At 36.7% G+C, this 17,851-nt stretch overlaps 1 long non-coding RNA gene across 1 annotated transcript in view; it reads left to right on the forward strand.

Moving 5' to 3' along the window:
* Positions 1-486: 486 nt before the first annotated feature.
* Positions 487-17,851, forward strand: part of LOC107076921 (uncharacterized) — a 54,307-nt gene continuing 36,942 nt past the window's right edge. Inside the window, exon 1 of the long non-coding RNA XR_001478049.2 lies at positions 487-869. This is a non-coding gene — a long non-coding RNA (uncharacterized lncRNA). The remainder of the gene's footprint in view (positions 870-17,851) is intronic.

Below are 17,851 nucleotides of genomic sequence, written 5' to 3' on the forward strand. Positions count from 1 at the left end.
CATGGTTTTGCTTTCTAGATATATTCATGTTTAGCAAATGTCTAGAAATACTGGGGGCCCAATTACATTGACAAAACATCCACGCAAACTACCCTTAAAATGACAGTACTTAGAATTCGAAGCAAAATAATTCCACACATTCAAGTAGCAAAACGATTAAATTACCAAGTGAAAACATGCACGAGCATGTTAGAAGCTGTTACCTTGACATAGAAATTAGGTTTTTGTCTGACTCTTCGGGTTTGAAAAAAAGAAACAATTAAAAATACGTATGAAGGCTAATGTGTGTGGAAAAAAGACGAGAGGTTCTGGGAATGGTATTTTAGTGGAGACAGCTGGTTTAAGCTTGTTTTTTGACGAGTGTCTGGAGTTCCAAGTTGCTCAGTGTGTCTGCGAGCTGAACTCGCTCCCATTACAGCCCCTTTTGTTTCGCGTTAACAATTGGTCTTTATTCCAGTCCTGTACTTGGCACCGTTTTGCAGCCTGACTCCAAACTTCACCACACTGGTTCTGCTGCTTAAAGCACTCAAATTGTCCTGTTCTGCAAATGTATTCTCAATGTGGTGGACCCCTCTACACTTTGAAACACCAGAGACCTTGGAGGTTTTATAACCTGATCGATACCTCATGACAACAATATCGAATTATTTTGTTTTCACTCACAGAGTGAGAGAGACCGAGAAAGTGCGAGACAGAGCGGCGGAAATGACAGTTGTATGAAAGTTAGGGGCTTTAGAACTCCGAGAGTTGTGTAAAGTTGTGCTCTCCTTGTAGAAGAGAAGCGTGCTGTCTGCTAATTTTCACTTCGTCTGTGTAGTTGTTTCATCCGCCTTATCATGAGATCCTTTGACTCCGTGGACAGCAGAAAGGTAGGAAACCTGTTTAATAGTTTGCTCTAGCATCTTATCGACTATTTGAGTAACAAATCGTTTTGATTAATCTCCTGTTACAACCGGGTTTGTAAAAATGTTATAATACACGAAAGCTGTTTTTTGGACAAGCGCTGTCTGGTCCGAATTTTGCATATATCATAGGTCATAGGCGGCTGCTATTTTGTCTGGTCACACTTTGACCCGAGACAGAACTCCGGAACTTGGTCTATTAGCTCGTGTCACAATGCATCGCCTTACTGACACAATGGACATTCCACAAAGCACCTCACCCTTTCTACTCAGTCAGTAACCCCGCAAGATCCGTTGTGTCATCGAACGTATTTGGACATGTCCCCTTTTCAACAAAAGCAAAAGAGCCGACATTCAATCAATCGGTAATCCATTTAATCGATCATTATTAGTACCAGCTCTTTCCTTTTGGACGAATGTGTTAGGTCAAAGCTCAGGAGTCAGAAGGTTTTATGTTATAATCACGTACTTACAATGTTTTTTTACATTATTCTTACTTGATACTAGATGATGCAATATTTTGATTTTTATCTGTTGAGCTACTAACAAATCGAAAATTAAGATGCCCTGCGAAATAGTTAACAATTTGTCATATAGAGAGACATAAAATGCTGCCTTATTTATATATTACTTAAATGTAATTAAAGTAGCTTGTATTGTATCTGAAGAGTTAAATGATCAAAACTGAATCAATATATAAATCGGCTGTTCCGTGCACGCATGTTGAGACTGTCTCTTTAAATCTGATTGTTAGCTAAAACTGAATGAACAAGAGAAGCTATGCACTTCAGTACATTAGAATATGAATGTACAGAGATCCTGACAATAGACTATACAAATGTATTAAATTGACCCGGTTTTCTGGGTGTTCACAATTAATGTTTATTTTTCCCCTCCTTTTTTATTTGGTAAAACACGCTTTGGAGATATGTATTTTAATATCACATTCATAAATTTACAAGACAGAGAGTAAGGGGTGAGTGAGGAAGTAAAGTAATCTTTCATCATTTTAGTCTACAGTGTAAAATACCTTAAAGCTGCTTTATCGTTTTATACTTAGGACTATGATAGGTCAATACACGCCTGACCCTTAAAATAAACACAACAATAAAAGAACATGAAAACTCTGTGAATCATGTGAATATAGATACATAATTTGCGTTACGTTTATGTTAAGTGAGCTTATTACTGCTACTGCTCTTGGACTGGGGATTTAAAACTCACCAACATAAAGAAAGAATCAAGAAAGTAGAAGAAGTACCGCAAGCCACGTGTGTCAGGAATGACGCTCATCTTCAGTGCAACGTCTTGATACTGTAGCTTGAGCTAATCTGATTGAAAACAGCTGTCCTGATGTGAGGCACACGTTCGAACTACTGTATGTGCTGTCAATTATAAAGATACTGGTGGTCTTACCAGTATGGATCATGGGAATCCCAACAGCTTCTAATCAAAACGAACGATTCTACGAGTGTTTTGTTTGCATTTTCGTAAAAACTGTGCGTCAAGATATATTATTTTTGTACTGGTTCTTCAGAATTAACTATTTGTGTATTTAGCATTACAAAAGCCAACAGAGGGCTTTGAGATTGCTTTTCCTCTTCTGACAATGTTGAAGAGGGAGAGTCCTGCTTTACTACAAAGATGTTTACTTGCCACTACTACAACAGTTCCTTAGAATAATAGATTTATTTTAATTAGGTCATATTCAGCACTATAGTTAAAATTACTGTAATATCAAATTTGGGCTGCTTTGTGTAGTTAATATCTTAATACAAATTGCTGAATGATATACATATAGTTGTCTGTTGCGGTGTCTCTAATATACTTCAATCCTGCCTTGTTGCACAGAGAATTCTGTACACAGCCTTGCTTACACAGAAACGTTTAGTTTGTCCTGACAAAACCGTGGCCAGTTTGACTCAAATAAGTAATGTATTTTTAATTGAGATGTTACTTTCTAAGCATATTTTTGAAGACAGGTAAATTTGTATACATTACACCTTAACTGTGTCCAAATGTGCCTTTGTTAAGATGTTTCTTCACAGGAATGTAATGCTTCTAGCATATTTTACATATACTGGTACAGCCACTACTGTTATTATACTGAATAATATTTGTCATATTTAAAAGCCTCCAAATCTCTGTCTCACTTCAGCTGAAGTTGTTTTTACACTTTTCTGTTCACAAAATCAGATTAAAATTGTATCAATATGTTTTGTACATCTGAAAGGCATAAGAAGGAATCTAAGCACTTCAATAATGTGTGAATTTATGGATTCAGTTTGTTACTGAACCTCTTTGAATTCTAATGGTATCTCATTTTTAATAACTGCTAAAGTGCTGTTTAATTCTGTTTTAAAATTAAAGCGAATTCCTCCTTCTGTACGGTTGTTTGCTCATCCTGAAATTAAGAGTTATTTGCTTGTAAACATGTTTGCCATATTTTTACAAGCCCACTGTTACTAATTTTGGCACTGATCGTGCTACTACTCCCACCACCACTACCTCTACAACTGCTTCCACTACTCCTGCTACTACTGCTGCTGATTCCCTCATTTGGAATCCATGATGCCTGTGCTCGTTGGAAACAAAAGATAAAAGGTTCTATTCCGAGTCATTATTGCTTTTGTTGGATGTAGAGGTACCCTTGCATCAGGCCTGCATGGTTCTGTATAAAATGCATTGTTTGCTTAAGACATTTGCATTCATCCACTACTGTTTTATTACTTTTTGTTTTCAGTACAGATGACAACTACTAAAACCAGTTCAAGTAAACAGGAACAATGAACCCCCTAGTCAATATCTGTAAAGGACCACTGTCAAAAAATCTGTTGGGGTCACAGTGGGTGCTGACCCTTGTGTTAGAGGTTAGGCAAATAAATAGAGAACTTTAACACGCAATGATCACTCCCCTAGCAAGGGCATAAAGGGTGAATGGACTGAGAATAGCCAAGGGATCTGTCGTTGTCAATACATTTAGCCAAAAACCCACCACAGTGAAAAAAAGACAAATATCTTTACAAGACCCAGAAAAACAGCTCTCTGTTAAATTAGATGAGTTTTTACTTACAAAATCCAAACACATTTAAGATAAATATAGTAAACGATGTGATTATTTATATAACCAATTCTGGGCCTTGGATGAATTACTGATTAAGCAGGTCTCTCATTCTTTCTCCGACTAGCTCCCTCCTTACCAATTTCTCCCCGCAGTAGCAGCTGTCTTGATAGCTTTGCAATATTTCTTTTTTCAGGGAGCCATTTTGAAACGCGCTGAACACAGCTCTCCGACACTACGCTGCTTGCGCGGGCAGTAACGTCCAATACATTTTTTTTTCTTGGAAAGGCTGTGGGCTTGAAAAGAGCTTTCATGGATACATGGAAAGAGTGTAACATGCATCTATTATATATAGACAAACACGAAAATAAATGCATGTTTTAAAAGAAAGGAAAAGGTACAAGCTGAAAGAATATAAAACACACATAGTTTCTCAGATCACACATCCCAAATAAAACATTGATTTTCTAATAGCTTGTTTAAGAAAGGAAAAAACGCTTCTTTTGATACATGTATTTAAAAATATTTGCTGTGTGAATCCTGGGCTGATGAGGTGGAGTGCGTCACATTTATTCTTAACGAGTGTCGTTTATTAGCAATATTCTACAAAGCATAAAAAGAAAAGCTTTAAAACAAGGTATTCAAAGATTAGGTCCTATTCAAAGACAAAAAGAAGACTGTCCCCTGTAAAGCGTACAATTGTGGTGTTTCAGAATCTCAGCTACGCCTTTTTAGAAATGACAATGACAGAGTTTTCCATAAAACGTTACGCATTTCCCTGCGAAAGTGGCGGAAGTAAAATCGCTCAAGATCTCATGTCCATCTGTTTAAAATCTTAAGCATGACGAGAAAAAACAATGACTAGTGTTCCTTTTCGAATGAATTTGTAAATGGAAAAAATGCACAAATAATTGTGCAGTTGTACAAATGTGCATACCTAAAACTTAAAAGTTTACTGACTTTCATTTGCAAGCTTCCTCACACCTTTTTTGACCTCATCCTGGATTCATTAAAAGCGTTTGCAATAAATAAAAAAATGTATCAATGCATTTGATCAAAAGTTAGTTTTAATCAACATTGAAAACTAGAAATAGAGTATGAACCCTGATCTTACAAGAAGACTATTACTGCCATCATCATGATCACCAACAAACCACCACTAAAACAAAAACGTAAAAAGGTATCCTGGAATATTAAAAATGCAGAATGAGATTTCGTGCGGTCAGATTTAAAGGTCCATTCGGTAAATAACTCTATTAGTCTTTTAAAAGCCATTACCACGCGAATAATTTAATATTTTCACCTTTTATAAGATGAAGCTGTGAAACGGAACTCACATAGGTCTTGGCACTTAAAAAAATCCATCGTTAGTAAAACGACACAACTTGTGTGTGTGTGTGTGCTTAAATTAAACAGACCTCATCCCCGCCCCCCAGTAATCAGCTCAAGTTCATTAAGGAAGAACATCCCGTAATGCTAACGAGACAAGGGAAGCTTCCGACGCGAACCAAAGAAAACTGCCACACTTTTTTTTAACTCTCTCGGTGCTGCGCCCTTTGTGTCTGGCAGCCCACATGTGCCGAACAGGGGCGCCTTCAGAGGCGCAAAGTGAGAAGAGTGGCAAGGCGTGTGAAAGGACTTTTCGTGCCTGGCTGAATTCAGTGGCATGTCTCGCCAAGGCGTCATACTCACAAAGTACTTCAGTCACATTACCCACTTGTTAGGTGGAGAGGTTCTGGGCTTTAATGTACACCGTGGTCATTGTTTTACACAATTATAGCATTATAACATCCCTTTTTAAGGCGCTCCTTCAGAGATAGTGGGAGCTTGAAATCGGTGTTTATTCTTTCGATGTTACTGAAAGGCATTTTAATGGGGGGTTTACAATCCATTCCCCTCATTGTTCAGTTCCTCTTCAGTTTGTTTACCGACAGCAAAAGAGTTTGTTCATTTTATAATAAGCTGGCCAAGTATCAAAAATGACTCATGGAAAAACCGCACGACTTTGTCTCTGAGAAAAGCACTTGGAGACTTATACTGTGAGGTGCACTTAGGCCTAGTGGAACAGGTACGGCGGCTCAATAATGCGTTAATTTGGGTTCTAGGTGTATAATTACAATTACTTTTTTTCTTAAGCTATACAGATGTATTACGATATCGTTTCCAAAAAACCTTTCAATCTCGTTTTGTAACTACACAAGTCCAAATGTGTCTTTTAATCGCTTTTAAATAATTCAAATTAAACGATGAATTTGTTTGTTCCTTATGTTTGCGTTTAGCAAGGTTTCAAATCTGATAATACTATGAGAGACTAAAAACCACCTGATGTTTCTCTGTTTCCCCTTTTTTATTTTAACCATTCTAATTTTCCTGTGGTTTCAATGATTTATTATTGTTCTCTTCCCAATAAGCGCAAATGCACTACAGACATTTTCCTAGTTTTCAGTTTGTTTTTGCCTTCCTTCAGTTATGTTAATAAAAGGAATCACAGTAATGAAATATACTGCTCACACCTGAAGAAGGCTCCACGGCCGAAACGTTGTGTTCTCTTTCTTCTTTTTTTCAGCATGGAATAAAGCTATTACTTGTTCCTTTGCAGCCTACGCAAGCTGACGCAGCTCCCCACCTGAAATATACTGTACACCTTAGCTAATAAGGAGCCACGAACAGTGTATCAGGATGTTGTGGTTTCACGATGCTGATCTTTTTTACGTTTACATACATTAATTTATTAAGTGTTTCTATAACCTACTATAATAAGACAATTGTGCAAAACTGTGGTGTACTTCTATTAAAAGTTAAACATTTCTATCAAAACAGCTTTTAATGGATGCCATAAGATATAACATCAAATCTTTTTCCTTCTAAAAATGTGTTCAAAGATAATTCTGTTAAAGCTGGCACAGCTGTGTTGGAAATCACTAAACACACGTCTTCACGTCTTCAAGATTTTGAATACGGGGTTCCTTGTAACTCCTTAAAATGTCTACAGACAACATACCTTGAGATCCTTACTTTTACTTACCTTTTTATCTCTAATGAATTTCAATGTATTCCCTTAATTTAATTCTATAATTATAACAGAAAGTAGACGTGGAATTATAACTTCTGTAATACTATAAAAACATAAACACTGTAGCAACAGATTACTTACAATTTAATACGAAATCATTTAAAATAACACATACACGTTCACTAAACAAATTGTGATGAACTGTACTCCCCACTTTACACAAATTTTCACATATTAAATTGCTAAACACACCTGTTTTGTAAATAATTTAAATGAAGATAAATCCTTAAGCAGTAGTCCTATTCTTACAAGAAAGCAGCTTTGTTTTGAATATTTTCAACTTAGTAACTGTACTGTAAGAAAGCATTTTAAATGAAGTGCAAACTTTCGGATGGTTTAAACTGTCTGGTGCACCTCTATAGTTCTGTGAAAAAAAACTATAATCCCAATCCTACTACTCCAATTAATAAAGAAACTCACTTAATAATTTACAGTTTTAAACTGTATTAAATAAAAACACGTATTAAAGAAATAAACTGCCAAAATCACAATTGCCAAAATGTCTTTGGTATGCGCTATAGCGAGGGCACAGAGGAACTGAGAAATTGTATTGTCTACACGCTATGATTTGTATGATTCGACGTTTCTGTTTAATATGTTACAGAACCAACGAATGGACCTTTTGTAAAAAGTATCACATTATCATTTTCATTATTATTATTATTATTATTATTATTATTATTATTATTATTATTATTATCCATTGGACCATGTTATTGTTATCATATGGTGCATATTGCATATATTATCAACATAATCAGTAGTGGAGGGGTAGTAATATATTTTTTCTTCTGTGCTTCCTTTTACAGTCGTCAGTAATAAGCTGCCATTAGGTTATCCTTACCATTTCATTCTGATATGCAATATAGAACCATACTTAATCATGTGTCTAGAATGCTCTAATTTTTAGAACGGTGTATTGTGGGGGTTGGGTGGACACTTTCATTTCAACAAGTACATAAACATCAATGAATAACTAGCAATAGCAAAACCTAAAACATTATGATTCATATATAGGATTATATGTAGATCTGATACGTTTACCAGTTTGTAAGGAAAACAGATTTTTGTATTAATTATTATTTTTTATTTGATTAATATCAAATTGCAATACAAAACTGAAGAAAGAATCACTAATAAGTTGCATATATGAATGCAGTTTTAATGTTTAGCATGTCTATGCAAGGCTTTATTCAACTTTTGCAGCTTTAAAGTATTATACTGCAAATGACGGTGACTATTGGTAAAAGAAGCTTTCACAAGTAAATGGAATCTAAATCCCCAGCCTGCTAAAGGCATGTTTAATACAAAAGTGTGAATATTTATATGTATATATTTCGCATTAGGACATAAACACAGAAAACAAAGCAGCTCAGAATGATGCTGGCGTTTGATTTCAGCAGCTGCAAAGATGGCTATCAGTCTGGCATTTTGAATCACAAGGTGCATCCACCAAATCAGCAGTGCTGAATGAAACTGCGCTGCAGCAACTCTCTGATTTGTTGGATTCTATCTGGATTACTTAATGATAATCTTTCTGCTTACATGTTTGCATCACATGAAATTACTGGAAGCTCTATATTTGACCTATTTTACACATCTGGGGATACTAAATCTGAACATGTCATCCAAATCAAAACAACACCACCCCCACAACCAGCCTACAGCCCACAACATCCAATTGAGTGCCAAATCTTTTATCATCCTACACGTTTATTCCTACTGAATATCAGAGAGCACAGTCCTTACTTTTAGCTTCTAAATTATGAAATGGGGAAGGGTTAGGAGAAAACAGCTTGACACTATGTTAGAAAAGTTGTGTGTATGTTGTGTTTAATGTAGTTAATGATTAGTTTTATTGCACATGCCTAGTACTCCTGCAGCCTTGTATTGGATAAAGTGGTTTAGAAAATGGATGGATGTGTATTACTGTGTCCTTGTATTGTTGAGTCTGTGTTGTGTTATTTCCTTGTTAGGTTACAGGAAGAAGAGTATGGTGTAAGATTGACCAGCTTAGTTGTTACTGCTGTGTAATGGTTGCATGAACATATGCCCAAATCCTGGCATAAAAAACACTTGTTCACAGTTGCATGTGGATCTCACTGCATTCATCAATACCCACACTACAGTTTTCTTCATCACATTTAATTTAGTAAGTCACTTTAGGCTGCAGGGGTGGCAGTGTAGGGCAGTAGTTGCATTGCTGCCTTGTAGGTCAGGGGTCCTGGGCTCAATTCCCAGGTGCTTTCTGTGTGGAGTTTGTGTGTTTTCTCTGTGTTCAAACTTGTTTCATCCAGGTGCTGTGGTGTCCACTCACAGTCTAAAGCCATACTGTTAGGTTTATGGGCTTGTGGGAAAATTGGACCTAGTGTAAGTGCACGTGTTTGTGTCTGTCTGCCCTGTGATGAATTCATGTCCCATTCAGGATGTATCCTGCCTTGCACCTGTTGTTTGATGGAATAGACTCAGGCTTTCCTTCTGCCATGTACTGGATAAAATGATTAGAAAATGGAAAGATGGATGTTTAAGGTTTGGGTAGAGTGTAGATACGTATACAATTATCTCTGCATTTAATTGAAGTACAAGAATCAGATGATACCTGGCCACCATGGATAAGTAGATTTGTGTTTACAATTAGAGGCTTACCTGCTTGAAGATCGCACATGCTGGACAACATTTAACCATGTTTGTTGTAATTTTAAAATCTAGCAAAAATGAATTATAGGATATATGGCACATTGTGTATGTCTGCAGGCCATGTTCCATTTAATGAAATAATAAAATGATGTATAAACATTTTTAAAATTAATATCTTATTCAGAAGCTGAATGCTCCACCTTGCACTCAATGGTCTGATTGCAAGCAAATCGGCTGAACGCTCAAACTAAAGCAAAAACTAAAGAGCAAAAAAAAAACAAAATATGTTGTGTAAGTATTCAGATTCATGAGCTCAGTATTTGGTAGATTACATCTGCAATTCATGTTGTGTATGTCTCTACCTTCTTGCCAACCTGCAATACAGGCTAGTTTCGTTAAGTGTTCTGGATATTGTTGACTGACGCACCTTTTCCCTCATTTCAGCCATTGAACTCTGTAGCTCTTTCAGAGTTGTCATTGGCTTCAGAGTGGCACCTCTCACCAGCAGTGCACCCTGATCTAGGCAGTGTCTGAGTGCTACGGTGTGCCTCCCATTTCATTAATGTTGAGCAGACTAGGTTCATAGGGATATTTGGAGAGCTTGAAACATTTTGTTTCCTTCACCTGATCTTTGTTTTCCAATGACTTTATCTCTGAGTTTCTTTGAAAGCTCCTTCATCTTCCAGGTTGAATCTTTGCTTAAAGCTCACCATCTAACCAAAGAACTTCACCAAGACAGGTATTTTTCTCCTGAATTCACAACCATCACTGTTATTGCATACAGAGAAAGACCACTCAATTGATTGTGTGGCTCGTTAAAGTACTTTTACGGGCCTAAATTAAATTAGGTTTGCCATGGCAAAGGGTTTGAATACTTATGCAATCATGGGTTTTCCTTTTTTCTTTTATCTAATTTATCTTTTTACTTCTCTTATGTTTTTTTATTTGAATGTGTTTAGCAATTGAGCAAGCTCTAAGCCAAAAAAAAGTGAAAACTGCAAGGGTCTGAATACTTTTGCAAGAAGCAGAAATAGCCTCTTACAAACATCATGAAAAAAATAAAGAGGACAAAATGTGTACATAAGAAAGGTGACAAACAAAGGGAGACCATTCTGCCCATTTAGAGCAATGTCAGAATATGTGCCTTAAGAAAGAATATTTCTTTACATCAGCGTTTTAGTAATGACTCATTCTGATTTTCTCCTGTATCCTCTCACTGTCCAAAAACAGAGTGGTGGGTGTATCTTGCCTTGTGCCCATTGCTTGCTGGGATAGGCTCTGGCTCTGGCTGAAAATGAATGAATGAATTGACTGGATGATATTTATTTGTGCCTTAGACACAGTTTTGTCATATCCTTTAAATAAGCAAATAAATTACTCTTTATTCAGTCTCCACTGGCTCCCCAACAACACTTACTCTGTCCATGCACTTGCTACTGATCTAGACTGGATAGTGATTTTACTAATGACAATGCTCATGATAAATACATCTTGATCAACTGATCTGGAATACTGCAGAACATGTTAAAAATACAATTTGAATAAAAATAGAAAGAAATATAACTTATTTGAGGCCACCTCAATAATAAACCTTTCAGCAGTTTGGTTAGATCCTGGTTGGATCAGATGTTTTAGAGGTTATTTGGCATAACTTGCCTAGCTGAGAGAATGGCAGCCTAACTGTAAGGATGAGTCTGACTGAACTGCCCTCAGTTTCATGAGGATTGAACTGAGGAGCTGCTTCAAGGGTGTAGATAGGGTGGCAGGAGGGGTGAGAGAGACATGAGTAAAGGTGAGTTATATATATTAACCTAGAAGTGAGAAAAGAAGTGAGATTGGCCTTTCTCCAGTACTTATGTTATAAACTCCATTTCTGTGAAATCTTTCATAAAAGGTTGTGAATGACATTAATAGGAGTGGAATGTGTGACCAATTACTAAGCACACTTTGACATAATTTCTGCTAGAATCTAGAATCTACTACTGTGTTTTACAGGAGTGGAGGAGGAGAGGAAGCACTGTTACATTATCATGCAATCAGAAAGAACAACAGGAAGGTTTAGGTTTCTGCACAGATAACTCTAAAGTCAGACTTTTAAAACTGGATATGCAGACTTAGTTCACCTATCATTAGTGAATAAAGTAAATAAAGAAATTACTCTGGGTTTGATCGTAACAGGATAAACAGGATATACTGTATCAAATAAATAAAAGCATAGCAAAAATAACAGATTAATTGTGATTTTTACTTATCCTGCTAAGCATAGACATAAATAGACATTTTACATACTGTATGTATGCATATTATTTGCTTCTATTGAAACTTAAATATTGTTAATTCAAAACTGATAATATTAACCTAGTTTAGTCTTCCTTCGCACACTAGGAACATTAGAGACAAAAATCAAGCATTTAAAGAAATGTGTAAGGATAACACAATTAAAAAAATGATATATTACGGGAAAAATTAGACTTACTTTCCATTGTTTCAGTTATTTCATTCTCTAAGTATTTTAATTTATAATTGCTTTTACTTACTATTCATTGCTTTAAACAAAGAGCATTCAAACAATACTTCTGGATTTTTGCTTGTTACCCTACTGCAATGTTACTTCTGCAATCACATATTCTCAATATCAAAAACTGTGCCAGGCATCAACAGAGAAAGTAGAAACGTTAGAAGAAAAGCAAAAGTTCCCTTGAGTTCTGAAACGTTTCAAGGTAAAGACAAGGCACGGTTGTGGGAGAGTAGATTACAATGCTTTATTTTTAAAGGTGATGATGCAAAAAAACAAAACAAAAACAGAAGGCATGAAGAAAGGGAGGGAGCATGTTGAAATGCTCAATGGCAGCATCCTTCTGTCCACTCTTGGTCATTGAGAGAACTCTCTGCACTGTGAACTCTGAAGTGTAAGGTCAGGCTGACAGGCTGATCGGGTCATGACCTGCCCCACTGACTGCAGAGGGACTGATGGACCTTGCAGGCAAATGGATACGGGCACGTGCTGCTTTAAATGCCAATTTCCTCTTGTCTGTAGAACATGATGTGTTAGGCCACACTCCCTGCAAGGGGGGGAGAACTGGTGAAGTTTCAGAAGGACACAGAATCTGAGAGATTCTCTACACTGACCACACCATGATGATTAGGACCATCAACAGCACATTTGCCTCACTTTTCTGCATTTTTCATTGTTTTATTCATGAGCTCTTTAATATTCTTTATGCACATCTTTCAAGGAATAAAAACGACTTTTTCAGCAAATATTTCAACAGCTCATATTTTTGGTTTTCAGTGAAAATAACATTTTTTTGCATATGGAGACCAATCAGGGCCTTAATGCACCATGACAAAAACTAGGAAATTAACTAGTATTTCAAAAGATACTTTAGAGCTATATGCTTGTTATATAAGATTGGGATTGAGAAACTGTAATGTTTCTGTTACAGTAAAAAACATTTTATTTGAATAATTGTGAGATACAGCTATTGGTATATACAGTATGTATTTGAGAAACAACCGTGAATTGTACAAATAAATAATTGGGTGCGTTCTATAGTTTAAACTCATTTAGAAAAATGCAGTATGGCAGTCTGTAAAAGCATTTAACAATAAATGAACCCCTGGTCTCAATACATTGCCAGTCAGAAAGCATGACAAGGTGAAATGCAGAAACACAATCCGATTGCTGATTTTTACCCACATTTGTGTTTCTCACATGAATGAAAACCACATTAAATTTGAGTTACTCAATTAAGAAAGATGGTAAGCCAAAAGCATTTCGTAGTGAGAGATAAAATGTGTGAGGGACAGATCTCTCCTCTGTAGGATACAGGATGTGGGTGGTATGTGATCTAGAATTAAATGAAGACCTGTTGGAGGGGTTTGTGAATCGTAGAGTCATGCAGCCCATATTCCCTGCGGGATAGTGGGAAGAAAGCCATAGGGTTCAAAGGTCAAAGGGGGAGCAAGGGATCATAGCAGGCTGGCCTGGTATTCCCAAATGACAAAAGGGATGAAGTGGATTGAATATAGTTGCCACCTACAAGAGCCTCACATGGCCTTGTCATTCTGTTATCAACCACTGCCCAAACTCCCCTGGCCTGCTGGCAGATGTAAAGAATATCAACCTGTACTGTGATTTATAAGTTCTTGGTCAACAAATCAAGTCCACTTTAGAAATATTAAAAACACACCAATGCACATCTTTAATTTTAGCTATAGCTGTGTAAAGGCTGTTGTATGAAAACATTTTTTAACTCTTACAGATCTGTAATTGTAATCTGCAGTCAAATCTCTTAGGAATCAAACACTGATTCAATGATACACATAAGGCCTAAATACAAATTACTCAGACTGCTCAAAGAAAATCCAGCAACTGTTTTCTGCTTTCAATTTATAGAAGCCTGCTTTGAACCTTTTTAAAAAGATATAAGCCTACTAAACAGTCTACTCTTTCCTCTCTTTTGAAGAAAGGAAGTATGGATTGTCTTTTGCTGAATAGTCTATTAATAAGTAGTTGATATGTAACAGTTAATTTCATTTTATTATGTTTGAGCAATTTAATTAGCTTGAAACAGCGGGGACCTATTGTGTATGCATGTATGTGGCATATAATCTAGTTTGTCTTATGTCCATACATTTATAATGACAGAGCATTTTTCTTGCAGGCCTAAAAATAAGTAAGCATTCTCATCCCAAGCCTAGATTTCTATGTCTCTGACTCTGAGAGAACATAGATTTCCTTTCAGAATTAAAAGTGCATTCCTAAAATCTCATTTTGCCAAAGCCACATACATAAACAGATACATACATCTGACTGAACAAATGAGGGAAAAACAGCACAATCTAGATCCATCCCTGGTCTTCGCTTGGGGCCGCAAGCATTCACTGTTATTGGTAAGAATAAGTGTCTCAACTGCATAGGGTTTACAGCACTGATACAGCGTCGCCCACACGATTTACTCGCCTCTAACTGCAGGTGTGCAGTCACGTGAAGTCGTATGATCAATTGTTTTAATTCATTTATTCTGCACAGATTTTCTGCTTGTCATAAGGAGATAAATAGGGTCTATTGTACAGAGCGTCAGTCATAGTCCACATACTTGAAAACACCATGAAAATACTCTGTAGGCTTATGGGTGGGAGAATAAAAACAACCCTTCTTTGATAACTAAGGTAGTAAGAAAATCAAATACAACTTAATCAGTTTTCCTAGATGCTTGTTATGTTTACACCTTTACGTAATTGTTGTTTGCAAAGGAAATGCAGGTGTATGCTGAGAATGAAATTCTAAAACATGCATGTTTCAGAATTGTTTGAAAAATGAATGAAAGTGAATTTCAGAAAAAAAAACACAGTTGTAGCACCATAATTAGGCACATGCATATGTGCAATGTTTGATAAAGCTATAAAAGGATCTGTGTAGGTGTGCAGTAATGCAAATCACCACTCTTGTCTTAAATACTGCAGGTATACATTTGCATTTTTCATTCATGCAGTATATGTGGGAATTAATTAAAATCAGGCTCAGTGTATGAACAGAACTGACAAACATTTATGTATGTCCCCTAGGTTGGCAAACTGTTTGCAGAGGACAAACTAACTCTCCTGAACTGCTGGGAAGTATCCCTTATATCATGATACAATTGTGTATCTCACAAACAGAAAGTAAAAAGGAGGATAGCCCCCCTCCAGCCGAAAAAAAAACAAAACAAAAAAATGGAGGCCTTATTTCACAGGCATCATTATGGAAGCTCCTTGAATGAAAAGCAGGCAAAGTGCAATTAGCTATAGAGCCGCTCTCCTTGCACACACAGGGGCTGGGATTATTGCCGAATCATTTATATCTTCCATGCCAGTAAGCATTAGGGCCTGTATTATATGTTAGCATAAGAATAGAAACAGGCCCTGTGAACTTCTCCGACCTATTGACCCCTCCCCCCAGAAATGAATAGCACCACTTTCAGGCTCCCCAGCCTCTCCAACAGGCTTCAACCATGCCTAAATTCCTAATCATGGTAATTTAATATATCTTAAGCCCCTGGCTGCTTTAGTTTAGCTCCTCTATAGTTTGTTTTAGGCATTCACGTCTTCTCACCCCATCATTAGAGCTCCTTATTTGGCAAATTTAAGGGGCTGCTATGAGACTACAAGTCCCTTTTCATCACCTAAATAAGCTGTGCTTCTATATAATTAGAACGGTTTTCCCAACTATTGAGTCTTTTCAGAGCAGCGAAACAAAAAGAAGAAAACTTACTGAGCCTGGCTATTCATGGTCCTGTGCTACACCATAGCACAGCGGACCATACACACACATATACTGTAGGTGTGCATGGCAGAAGTAAGAAGGCCGAAAAATAAAAATGTGTTTTATGCAGCCGTACAAACAACCATGACAAATTTCAAATCAAGGACAGCTCTGATTTTATATTATAAAGCTTAAAAAGCCTGAGAGGAGAAACATTTTTGGCTGCTCTGAACACACTATTCTCTGCAGACATCCTGTGCTTTAACAATTTTTTAGGACCTTTTCTTAACAAAAGACTTTCATAAGCAATTCTCAGGCTGAAACTTTTCTTAAACAATCTCCACCTTCTTCACAAACACTGAGAGGATGTTTCACATTTGCAAATTGTCCACCAGAAACGTTCTCTTCAATAAATACCCGGCAGTCTCCCACTCACCAACTACAGAGTGCTGTCTAGGGTTAAATGAGAGTCAAACGTGCCACAGTACAAAAACATTTACACAATCCTCAGCTGTGTGGGGAAAGTGACCAAAAGCCCCTGGATAATAAAGCAATGTCTTGAATAAAAGGAAAGGTGTGTTCAATAAAATAAATATATACATTTGAAATAATCTCAAGACATATTTTTTTCATCTTATATATTCATAGATTTTTGTAATTATTTTTATTTACAAAATAATCCAGGAACAAAATTTCCTAGGTAATTGATATTGAATATTCTTGATGTGTACTATAACTGTGTTTATTATTAACCATTAGCATAAAAAGACACTGTTACTTTAAATGAGAGGAGAATGCCAATATCCGGGTTTAATTAAGCACTAACCACCAAAGAGCCTGTGCAAAGGAAAACTGCAGGAACAGGAATTATTCCCTTCCAATTATACAGTACAAACCTATGTGTTCATATATGTACACAGACATGTACACAAACAAGTTCAAATGTACTTAGATCGTTAATAGCTCCTATTAAAACAAAAATTACAACAGTTCAAGTAGGTAGCTGCATCAGCATACGTAGGCTGCAAAGGAAAAAGAAAAGAGAAGAAAATATAACGTTTCGCCTGTGGAGTCTTCTTCGGTGTAATAGGTGTTTGCAGTTTAAAATCAGACCAAATAAAAAACTATAGCCATTACTTTACACTAAGTGGCTGAAGTAATAGCAGATAAAGATGGAGTTTACAGAATCTGATTCTATAATATTAAGCGCTGACAAGGCCTACATTCAGCTGACATCAGTATGCATTTTTAATTATGTGCATTCAGTCTGGTTAACTGAAATTAAGTCTTAAAGTCTAGAGCACCGCTTTGAACTGCTCAAATCGGCCTGAAGTTATGAAAAAGCGGAGAGGGTAAATAATCGAAGGAGAAAAGGAAAATCTGAATTGTTACTCTGAAAAAAAAGATCGAAAGGTGGACTGGTTGTGTGATTTTTTACCTAACCTAAAGAAAAGCGGATTGCATAATGACTCTGTACAGATAACAAACCTGGAAACTCATCATCCTCGCCTTTTCTTCAGAGAGTTGTGTACTTGGATTTGATTTAGACTTGAAATCCGCTGTTTAATAGGTATTCACTGATTCATTTACGTATTTATCTGCTGCATCTGCCCATTCAGAGTAAACGCGTTATACTTGGAGGGTAGTGTCGTTGCGAGCCGGAAACGAACCCGGCGGTAACGGCGACTGAACTCCGGAAAGGTCACCTGTCCAAGACTGCGCCTTCACTTGCACATACACGAGGCGCCTATTTACTCAGAGTGTATGGCTGTAGGAGGAAATTTGAGTACCCATAGAAAACCCACAGGAACACACAAGCTTTACATTTCTTCACTGAACAAACAGGAAAGTCTGCTTTGACCACACTATACCTTATAGGGGAGGAGTAGGCTGTAGCAATTGCGTTAACAGCAGCTGCAAGCGGTAGCAGT

Source organism: Lepisosteus oculatus, chromosome 5, assembly GCF_040954835.1.
Source record: "Lepisosteus oculatus isolate fLepOcu1 chromosome 5, fLepOcu1.hap2, whole genome shotgun sequence".
Taxonomy (NCBI): domain Eukaryota; kingdom Metazoa; phylum Chordata; class Actinopteri; order Semionotiformes; family Lepisosteidae; genus Lepisosteus; species Lepisosteus oculatus.